This window comes from Octopus bimaculoides, chromosome 3 (assembly GCF_001194135.2).
Source record: "Octopus bimaculoides isolate UCB-OBI-ISO-001 chromosome 3, ASM119413v2, whole genome shotgun sequence".
NCBI lineage: Eukaryota > Metazoa > Mollusca > Cephalopoda > Octopoda > Octopodidae > Octopus > Octopus bimaculoides.
The window spans coordinates 98,398,035-98,408,879 of NC_068983.1; positions in this window are offsets into that span (position 1 = coordinate 98,398,035).

Genomic DNA, 10,845 nt, shown 5'->3' on the forward strand with positions numbered 1-10,845 from the left:
TTAATTTAATTCATAGCTAAAGTGACAAAAAAAAAAAAAAACCCCCACAAAGTACAGGTGTTTATGACAAACCATATTATTTTGCCAACCGTGTTTACAGATAAAAGTACAAAGTACATAAGGAATTAGAGAATGAACATTCTCTAATTCCTTATGTACTTTGTACTTTTATCTGTAAACACGGTTGGCAAAATAATATGGTTTGTCATAAACACCTGTACTTTGTGGGGTTTTTTTTTTTTTTTTTTTTTGTCACTTTAGCTATGAATTAAATTAATGAATTCAACGGGATACACTGTCTGCAAGTAGTTGGGTTCAGCATATGATCCTCCATTTTCTAATTGATATATATAAATAATAATTATTTCTCATCATCATAATCGCTTAACGTCTGCCTTCCATGCTGACATGGTTGGGATGGTTTGATAGGAGCCGGCCAGGAAGAAGCCTGCACAAGATTTCTGTAACTGTTTTGGCAGGATTTTTACAGCTGGAGGCCCTTCCTAACACCAACCACTTTGGAGTGTGGACTAGATACTTTTTAACTGGCACCTGCACTGACAGGGTCACCAAGTAACCTTCAAAACATAAATCTTTTAAGAAAGATGGGGGCTTTGGAGGGGGTGATCTTGTGTCAGATGATGAAAGGCAGAGACAGAGAGGCAGAAACAGGTGTGTTGCTGTAGAGGAGGTACAAGGTTACCTGGTCAGAGAAGGAAGAGAAAGGGGGGAGAGAGAGAGGGAGAAAGAGAGAGCGATCAGGAATCAAGACAGAAATAGGTGTCCTGCTGCAAAAGCAATACATAGTTAACCTTAGCAATGATACAGAGGAACAGGGCTATGAGGACAGGCTTGGTGGGGTGAGAGGCAGGCATAGTGAATGAAGGAGGAAATGTGAGGAAGAGAAGAAGTGTAGAGATGTAGATTGGTTTGTCAATGTAGGGTGTGTGAAATGTTTTCTTGTTACATGTGAGTGGAACACACAGGTCAGGAGCTAGCAGAGAGCTAGTGGGACAGGGCCAAGAGGACAGGATTGGGGAGTGGGAGGTAAGCATAGTACATGAAGTGGAAATGCGAGGAAGAGAAGAGACGTAGAGATGTAATTTGGTTTGTTGTGGTAGAGAGTGTGAGAAGTTTTCTTGTTAAGTGTAGGTGAGACACCCAGTACTTCTAGAACAGTTTTGGTGACATGGGCAGGTCTTCTCAAGAACCTCATATCACCAGACATCTCAGTCCATATATATGTATGTATATACATGTATATATATATATATATATATATATATATATATATATATATATATATATATATATATATATATATATATTGGGGTGTCTGGAAAGTTTGTGCCGATTTATAGTAGCTTACCTTTCAACTTATTTTAGAACATGGTTGAGTCCATAAGATAGGATTTGACTACACCTCCATTTAGAGCACAGTTCAAGCTATCTTTTCGAGGAAGGTTTATGTTCCTATAACCTGTGTTAATTCTGTAACCCTTTAAAATGCAAGATAAGAAAGTTTATTTTCGGCACTTGATGCTTTTCTTTTTCTGTAAAGGGAAAAATGCCTCACAAGCAACCAAAGAAATATGCGCAGTTTACGGTGATGTCTCTTTATCCAAAAGAACTGTACAGAAGCAGTTCGCAAGGTTCCAAGCTGGAGATTGTAGCCTTATTAATAAAGAGTGATCAGGCAGACCATCCACTACAGATGATAACCAAATCAAGTCATTAATTGAGAATAACCCACATTGCACAATCTGAGAATTGGCAGAAAGCCTCAACCTATCAAAATCCGTCATTCATGAGCACCTGGTAAAGCTTGGGTACACAAATCGCTACGATGTTTGGGTACCACATGAGTTGAGTGAGAAGAATCTTTTGGATCGCATTTCCATCTGTGATTCACTTTATAAATGGAATGAAAACGCACCTTTCTTAAAGCAAATTGTGACAGGTGAGGAGAAATGGATTATCTACCGAAATGTTCAGAGAAAGCGATCCTGGAGTAAGCAACATGAGCCACCCTTAGCCACCCCAAAAGCGAGTCTTCACCCTAAAAATGTTTTGCTTTGTGTCTGGTGAGATTGGAAAGGAATTCTGTACTATGAGCTTCTCCCAAGTAGCCAGACAATTAATTCTGAGAAATACTGCACACAACTGGACGAGTTAAAAGCAGCAATTCAAGAGAAACGTCCAGAATTGGCCAACAGGAAGGGTGTTGTTTTCCAACATGATAATGCAAGATCGCACATTTCTTTGGGAACCAGACAAAAATTGCTGCAGCTCAGCTGGGATGTGTGACCCCACCCTCCTTCTATATTCACCAGATGTTGCTCCTTCAGATTTCCACTTATTCAGGTCTCTGCAGAATAGTCTTAATGGTAAACATTTCAATTCCTTGGATGACATAAAAAAATACCTTGATGAATTCTTTGCCATGAAACCACCACAATTCTGGGAAGAGGGTATTTTCAAGTTACAGGAAAGATGGAGACGCACTGTGCAACAAAATGGTTCATATTTGGTTGATTAAAAATGTAATGGCAAGTATTTATTGATCTTTTTCTTTCCTTTAAAAATTGGCACGAATTTTCCGGACAACCCAATAGATCTATATATTTGTGTGTGTAAAATCATTTTATGCCTTGTTTTCCATGCTAGCACAGTTTGGACAAGATGTCACATCTAAGTCATATACTCACATTCTATTTGCAGTGGGGATAGGATGTCCTTCCAATCACCAACAACTTTCCTGTGTATTTTTCACACTGATGTCCAAATTATAAAAAAAGAGAAATTTCCTTCTTCACCCCACCCAATTAAATTTAAAATTATCTTAATTTTAACATGGTTATTTGTCAAATCCCTTTCAATCTTCACCCCACACCACCCCCATAAAAAACACAGTACTTAGTCCAGCTAAAGACGTTATCACATCCCTTGTCACAGTCTTTTCTGCTGCAAACTGTCTCCATTAGTTTGTTCATTGACAGACTAGAGATTGTCATGTCTCCAACATGACTAAAGAGAATTTCCTTAGAATAACATATCTCTCAAAATGCTGTTATAACTGCTTAACACATCTCTTGGATCTTGTTAAATTTCTTTCGTCTATTTTTCATATTTTCTACACTGATAGAACTTCTTTATTATTAATTTCTAGAAAAAAAAATGAATCCAATTTTTATCATCAGCTTGCATAACTACATTTTTAAAAAAAATAATCTGGTGAAAATTTGAAATACTTCAAGTGGTTGAAAGAAATTTAATATGATCCAAACATTTTATCACAAGTCACTTTTCTTAGAATTCTCATATTCGTTCATATTCTTACCCTCTTTCCTTTTCTATCATTATTGTCTCTTGGTCATGTTGCCTCAGGCAAATAGAAATAATGTAGAACTGAAAGGATGTTTTTCTTGTTTAGCTAGGGGACACAAAAAACCTCATTTGTGTTGCTACCATGATAAAATGCATCCAGTACACTCTCTAAAGTGGTCGATGATAGGAAGGACATCTAACCATAGAAATCAGAATAAAAAATGAAACACATGAGCAAGATGTGGTTCCCAAACTATCTTGGAGGACAATAACTTGGCACAAGAACTGACTCAGACTGTGCCAGTCCATCCAACCCATGCCAGTCCATCCAACCCATGCCAGTCCATCCAACCCATGCCAGCATGGGAAATGAACATAAAATGATGATGATGATGTACACAAAGGTTTGATTCTATCTTCTACATCCTTCTTTATTTACATTAGTGACATAATACCCTAACAATGCACACAACCATAGTTACAAGTGTGGCTGGTGAGGTAAGTAGCTTGCTTTCCTACCATGTAGCTTGGGTTCAAGTCTTATTGTGCAGTACCTTGGACAAGTATATTCTACTACAGCCCCAGGCTAACCAAACCCTTGTGAGTGGATTTGGCTGACAAGAAGTGAAAGAAGCCCAACATTTGTGTGTGTGTGTGTGTGTGTGCGCGCACATGCATGTAAGTGTGAGTGCACGTGCACATTTGTACTGTATTTGTCCCCTACAACCACTTGACAACCGATGTTGGTTCCATTACATCCCCATAAGTTAGTGGTTTGGCAAAAGAGACCAATAGAATAAGTACCAGACTTGAAAACAATAAGTACTGAGTTGATTTTTGTTTGACCAAACCTTTGAAGGCAATGCCCCAGAATGACTGCAGTCCAGTGACTGAAACAAATAAATGTTATGTCTCTTTCTCTGACTTTAAGCACAAAGATGTCCTCTACATACTTCATCCTAGACCTACACTGACACCATAAATAAAGACTTTGAGAACATCTTTCAAGAGGAACATTAAAAACCCAATCTCTTTCATCAACCAAAGACCTAGTGCCTAAACATATCTGGAAAACAATCTAGTGCTTCACACTGTCTTATCATGAACAACATACAACTAAAGCAATGTTCCTCAACCATTTTTTTTTTACCTATGGACCCCTTTGATTCCTATTTTACTGAGATGAACCCTCCTAACCATTTGATGTTTCAAAAATCATATATTTTTATAATTAACCTGTTAGCATTCAGATTAGCCTGTTAAATGCGATACTTATTTATTCATATTATTTTGAACTAATCATGCATTATCTTATAGCATTGAGACTGATGATGTGATTGTTTATTTCTTAAAATGACATAGTAGGATAGGTGTGAGAGGTTAGATATAGCCAATTTGAACATAAAACAGGTAGAATATTTAGGGCTGATATGGCTGGTTTAAATGCTAAAGGGTTAAATATTATTAGGTTTTGTATTAAAAGATGCTTGAAATATTGTATAATGTAGAAGTATAATAAATTTATTTCAAATAAATTTTACCAACAAAATTTTATATGGACCCCCAAGAGTCATATAGACTGTGGTTGAGAACAACTGAACTAAAGCTTTCAAAGTCACAACAAATACAGAACCTGAGAATTTCATATGTGTTTTCATAGCAACCCCAACATCTGTAGCATTGTCAAAATTGTATCACAAAACTAGAATTTCCCTTTAAGGTCTGGAAATACTTTAGCCCTGATCAAGCAAATCCATATTGGATTACTGTTTAAAATGTACTGAATAGTGCGACTATTCTATGAGCAATCATCTTTGACTACATCTAAAAGGAAGATTGCTAAAGATTCTGTCTGTAACACATAACACAACCACAATTAACTCCTCTCTCTCTCTCTCTCTCTCTCCCTCTCTCTCTCTCTCTCTCTCTCTCTCAGTAGCTCCGCTGAACTAGCATGGTGCATTACACTCTCCACTCAAGCCCACTCAACACTCTTGAGTAAATAGGGTATAATATCTCAAGCTTGGTAATGTCATACCTCCAGACTCGTGATGTATCTCCAGATTCAGTTCTTGGACTACTCTTCTTAAAGAATTACATAAATAATTAGCATAATGTTACACATTTAAAACTAGTCCATTTTGCTTGTGGAAATGAAAAGCCCAACAGTGAATTAACCATTTAGCATTGAGATCACTACACTAAAATGTAATGTTTACTTATTCAAGCTGTTTTGAATTAACCATGCATTATCTTCATTGTCATCATCATCCAGTGTTTTAAATCTGGGTTTTGTCCTTGTTAACGGGGGTGGCTGGATCTACCTCAATGCCATAGCAACCAAGGTAAGCAGGTGCAGCCCACCCCAACCTTTCGGCTGGCTGGCTGGTGCCCATTCTCCTTTGCTATCATGAGGCTTTTTTGGAGCTGGATTTTCTAAGGGAAGCATGCCTTTGCTTACTCCCAACCTCAGTTTCTATACATGAGTGGTCCCAAGACCAAGGCTTCTACCATGATTTTCAAGAAATGTGGTGGAAAACTAGCTCAGGAAGGTGACTCCCTGAGACCCCTTTCAGAGCCCCACTACCTATCTTGTAGCTTTGAAATTCTGATGATATGATTATTAATTTTTAGAATGACATTGTAGGGTAGGCATGAGAGGCTAAATCTGGTTAGTTTGAACATAAAACAGATACAATACTTGGGCCAGTTTAAATGTAAAGGGTTAATTAATGAATCAATATATCAGATTAGCTTAATAATTCAGGAAACCTGTATTAAGCAGTAAAAAAAAAAGTAGAGCAAAACAATGCTTTCTAAAATATCTAACCATCTAAGAGATAAGTTGTGAATTTTTGATAAGATAATTTTTTGGGCTATGTAACAGCTAGGTTTAATTTCCAATATTTATGTTTACACTATGATTTAATTGGTGTGTTCACTGATTATCATCAAGTGTGTACATAATATCATACTATTTTTAACCCTTAAACATTCAAATTACTCTGTCAAATGTAATGCTTATATATTCCCTTGTTTTGAATTACTTGTGCATTATCTTGTAGCTGTGAGATTACTATGATGTGATTGATTTTTTTCAAAACGACATTGTAGGGTAGGTACAAGAAGCCAGATTTGTCCAGTTTAAACATACAACAGGGAGAATTTTGGCGAGATATGGCCAGTTTAAAATGCTAAAGGGTTTAGCTAAGAGTAAGAACATTCTTATTGTCAAGGTTTTCAGATGCATTTAGTTTACACCATTCTTTTTTTCTTGCTGGATCTGGATGAAGGAGCAATACTCATGACCTTTGCAAGCTCTTTACGATCAGTGGGATATTTTTTGTTTCTAAATTTAGGGACAAGGCCAGCAATATGAGGTGAGAGGGTTTATCAATTACATCTTATCAATTACAGCTTACTTATAAATAATACAAAATTAAATTAGAAAGAATCAGAAATAGTGATACTCCATCTTATCATTTACAAAGTTTTGATAAATTAAAGATAAAATTAAGTAAGAAGCAACTGGTTTATCAAGATAACCTAAAAAATATCAAATGATAAAATTGTTCTATTAAAACATGTAAAAATGTTCCTTCTTACAAATCTAATAATTCCATATTTCTCTCATTTGCAGTTATAAAATATTACAATTAAGCTTGTACTTCCAGAAAATGACAGTAGGAAGAATTCATTAGTAATTAATCACAAAGAAGGCTACGATTTAAGCTGATGAGGTCAGAATAAGACTTGATGTTGTTTCTTGTACTTGCCAAAGAAAATGAGAATAAAAGAAGCTGACCATATCATTGAAAAAGTCATGAATGACAATGAAAGACTTTGGTTATCACATTTTGAATGATTGAATAACTGATGACAAGGTGCTGAAAGTTCCTGGCTTTAAGGGTATTGTGAAAGACCTATTTGAAGGCCCAAGTTTCTCAGTTCTTTTATAGGGCATAGGAAGACTGAAGGACTGCTGCAATAAGTGTGTGAATTTGAGAGGGGAATATCTTGAATAAAATCATAATTAACTCATCCTCCTGTATTTTCTTATACCCAAAGCCAGGAACTTTTCAGTACTCCCTTGCATATAATTAATCAAACAATCAATTAGTTAATTGGTCAAATAGCAAACCAATCAATGAATGATAATAAAGAAGTGAAAATGAAACAGTGCATGTTTTTATTATTGGTATAATATAATCTGTTTTAACACACAAGTTCACATTAAATATCTTGCAAACCACACACAAAAATGAATGTGGCTGTGTGGTAAGAGGCTTACTTCCAAATCACATGGTTCTAGGTTCACTACCATTGTGTGACACCTTGGGCAAGTGTCTTCAGCTATAGCCCCAGGCTGACCAAAGCCTTGTGATTGGATTTGGTAGGCAGAAATTAAAGAAGCCTGTCACATGTGCGTGTGTGTGTGTGTGTGTGTGTGTTTATCCCCCACCACTGCTTGACAACTGGTGTTGCTTTGTTTATGTACCCATAACTTAGCAGTTCAGCAAAAGCAGCAGATAAAATAAGCACCAGGCTTAAAACTAAGTACAGAGGTCAATTCATGTTACTAAAATTCTTAAAAGTAGTGCCCCAGCATGGCCAGAGTCTTATGACTGAAACAAGTAAAAGATATAAAATAATCATTGTTTTTTTTTTTACATTGTTTGTATCCTATATAGTAAATATATTATCAGCAGCATAATGTTACATCTACTTTTCCATACAGGCATGGGTTGGACAGGTCACTTCTAACTCAGTATTATCATAGTCATATCACAGTATTAACTACTACTATTTCGCTTATTCTGAATATAAAAATCTCATCTTCCTCATTTGAATGACCACTTTTCCATGCTTGCATGGATTATACAGAATTTGTTGAGGTGGATTTTCTATGGCTGGATACCGTTCCTGTTGCCAACCCTCACCTGTTTCCAAGTTTGGTTATATTTCCCCATAACTAGACATGTTTTTCATGGATGACTGAAAACACAGGACACTACTTGCATAATGGTGACACTCACAACTATCATGCAATTCAAGGAGTCGGCAATAACACACATCAGGCTTCTTTCAGTTTGTGTCGACCAAATCCACCCACAAGATTTTGGTTGGCTTGAGGCTATAATAAAAGACACTTGCTCAAGATGCCACATACTAGGACAGAACCCAGAATCATGTTGTTGAGAAGCAAAATTCTTACCACATGGCCATGCCTACACTTATATTATTTAATAAAAATATCTGTCCTCATTTAAGAGTTCAGAGATAACAGAATACTAAAATCATTTGATGGAATGTTTATCAAAGAGTCGTTTTGCCAAAGATAGAACAGCTTCTATTTAAACATACATTTTTGCATTAAGAATCTTGTAAGACAAGTACAAAAAAATTATACTAAATTTATCAACCCTCTAGCATTTAATCCAGCCACTTCAGGCCCAAATATTCTACCTGTTTTATGTTCAAACTGGTCAGACCCTGCCTCTCATACAATGCCATTTTAAAAAATTTACAATCACATCATCAAAATATCAACATTACAAGATGGTAAATGATTAGTTGAAAACAATGTGAATGAATAAACATTACATTTGACAGAGTAATACAAATGCTAAAGAGTTAAACTTAATTCTATTAAAAATTCTTACTTCCTGACTTGATATTATTACTTTTTATGTTAAGGATAACATTTTGTAAAATTTGTTTTACATTTGCTTTATAGTCAAGCTATATTCTTCAATAACCAATTTTATCATTGCTTTCTTCTTCTGACTATCTTATATTAACTTTCAAGAGAGCCAAATAGCTTAAAATTGTTAAAGCTGTAATCTGTTCAACTGAACAAAACATAAACAAAGCAAAAACTGGTACAGGCATGGAATGCGTAGTTAAAAGTTCACTTCCCAACCACATGGTTTTGAGTTCAGTCCCATTGCATATCACCTTGGGCAAGTATCTTCTATCATGGTCCCATGCTAATTAAAGCCTTGTGAGTAGATTTGGTAGAGAGAAACTGTGTGGAGCCCATCATGTTCATGCCTGTGTGTGTGTGTGTGTGAGTGTGAGTGTGTGTATGTATATTTGTGTGTTTGTGTCCCATTGTCCTGATATTCTTGATAATATAGGCACAAGGCTTGGAATTTTAGGGGTGAGGTCTAGCTGATGTCATTGACCCTAGTGCTCAACTAGTACTTATTTTATCAACCCCAAAAGGATGACAGGCAAAGTAGACTTCAACTGAATCTGAACTCAAAACAAAAAGACAGAAGAAATGCTATGAGCATTTTGTTCAGTATGCTCACAATTCTGCCAGCTTGCTGCCTTTTATAGTTTCTACTATACACACAAGGCCTGAAATTTTGGAGGAGGAGGCAAGTCAATTACATTGGTCCCTGTACTCAACTGGTACTTATTCTACTGACCCCCAAAAGGAGGAAAAGCAAAGTCACCCTTGGTGGAATTTGAACTCAGAACATAAAGCTGGAAGAAATCTTGTGAAGCATTTTGTCTGGCATGCTAATGGTTCTGCCAGTCTGTCATTTCTTTTGTCTTCATATCACATGATAGTTGTAAATACCAGTCACCACATTACAAGTTTTGTAATTTCTAATCTTTCATGAAAACATGTCAAGCCACAAAGGAAATACAGAGGGCTGCAAAAGTAGGTATACAATAATGAAAAACAAAACTTGCACACAAAACCTATTTTATTAATTATACATATCAATAATAAACTCATTAATTTCTCAAATATTCAAACTGTTTGCCACTGGCATTCACACTCTAAATGGCAGCGGAAAAACACTTCCGAGGTATCCATTTTGCACCCACTTTCCAATACTCAGCATCTTTGACCATCATGTGTAATATGTTGTAACTACAGTCCAATAGTGCAGCCAGCTCATGGATTGTGACTCATCTGTCTACAAAAATCAGTTTGTTCACTCACTGATAATTTGTGTCGGTGGTTGCAGTTGATAGTCTTCCATTGATTGGTTTGTCTTCAATGTTAGTTTCCCATTCATTGATCCTTTGGCATTTAAACCAGCTATAACTGGTCCTAATATTCTATGTGTTTTATGCTAAAACTGACCAGATCCAACCTCTCATACCTCCCCTGCAATGTCAGTCTAGAAATATACAATGACATCATTGAAATCTTAAAGTTCATTGGAACTTTTATCAACATCATCTAGGTATTTGTGCATATGTGTGTGTGTGTGCATTATTTGGTGTTAGTGTATGCGCAGATTTGTATGTTTGTTTTATGGATGCGTTTTTATGTATATATTTTCATGTCTAGATGCATGCATATGTATTTATGTGCTAAATTTTTGGAAAGTTTTACATATCTTTACAGTTCCATTGATGGCTTGAATCTGTAGTCTTCTAATTAGCCTTTTTCTTTCAGGTTTTGAGAACCCTAATTTTTCCAGGTTTTTGTTGAGGCAGTTCGTTACATATCCCAATGCCCCAACAATCACGGGTATGAATCTGAACTTG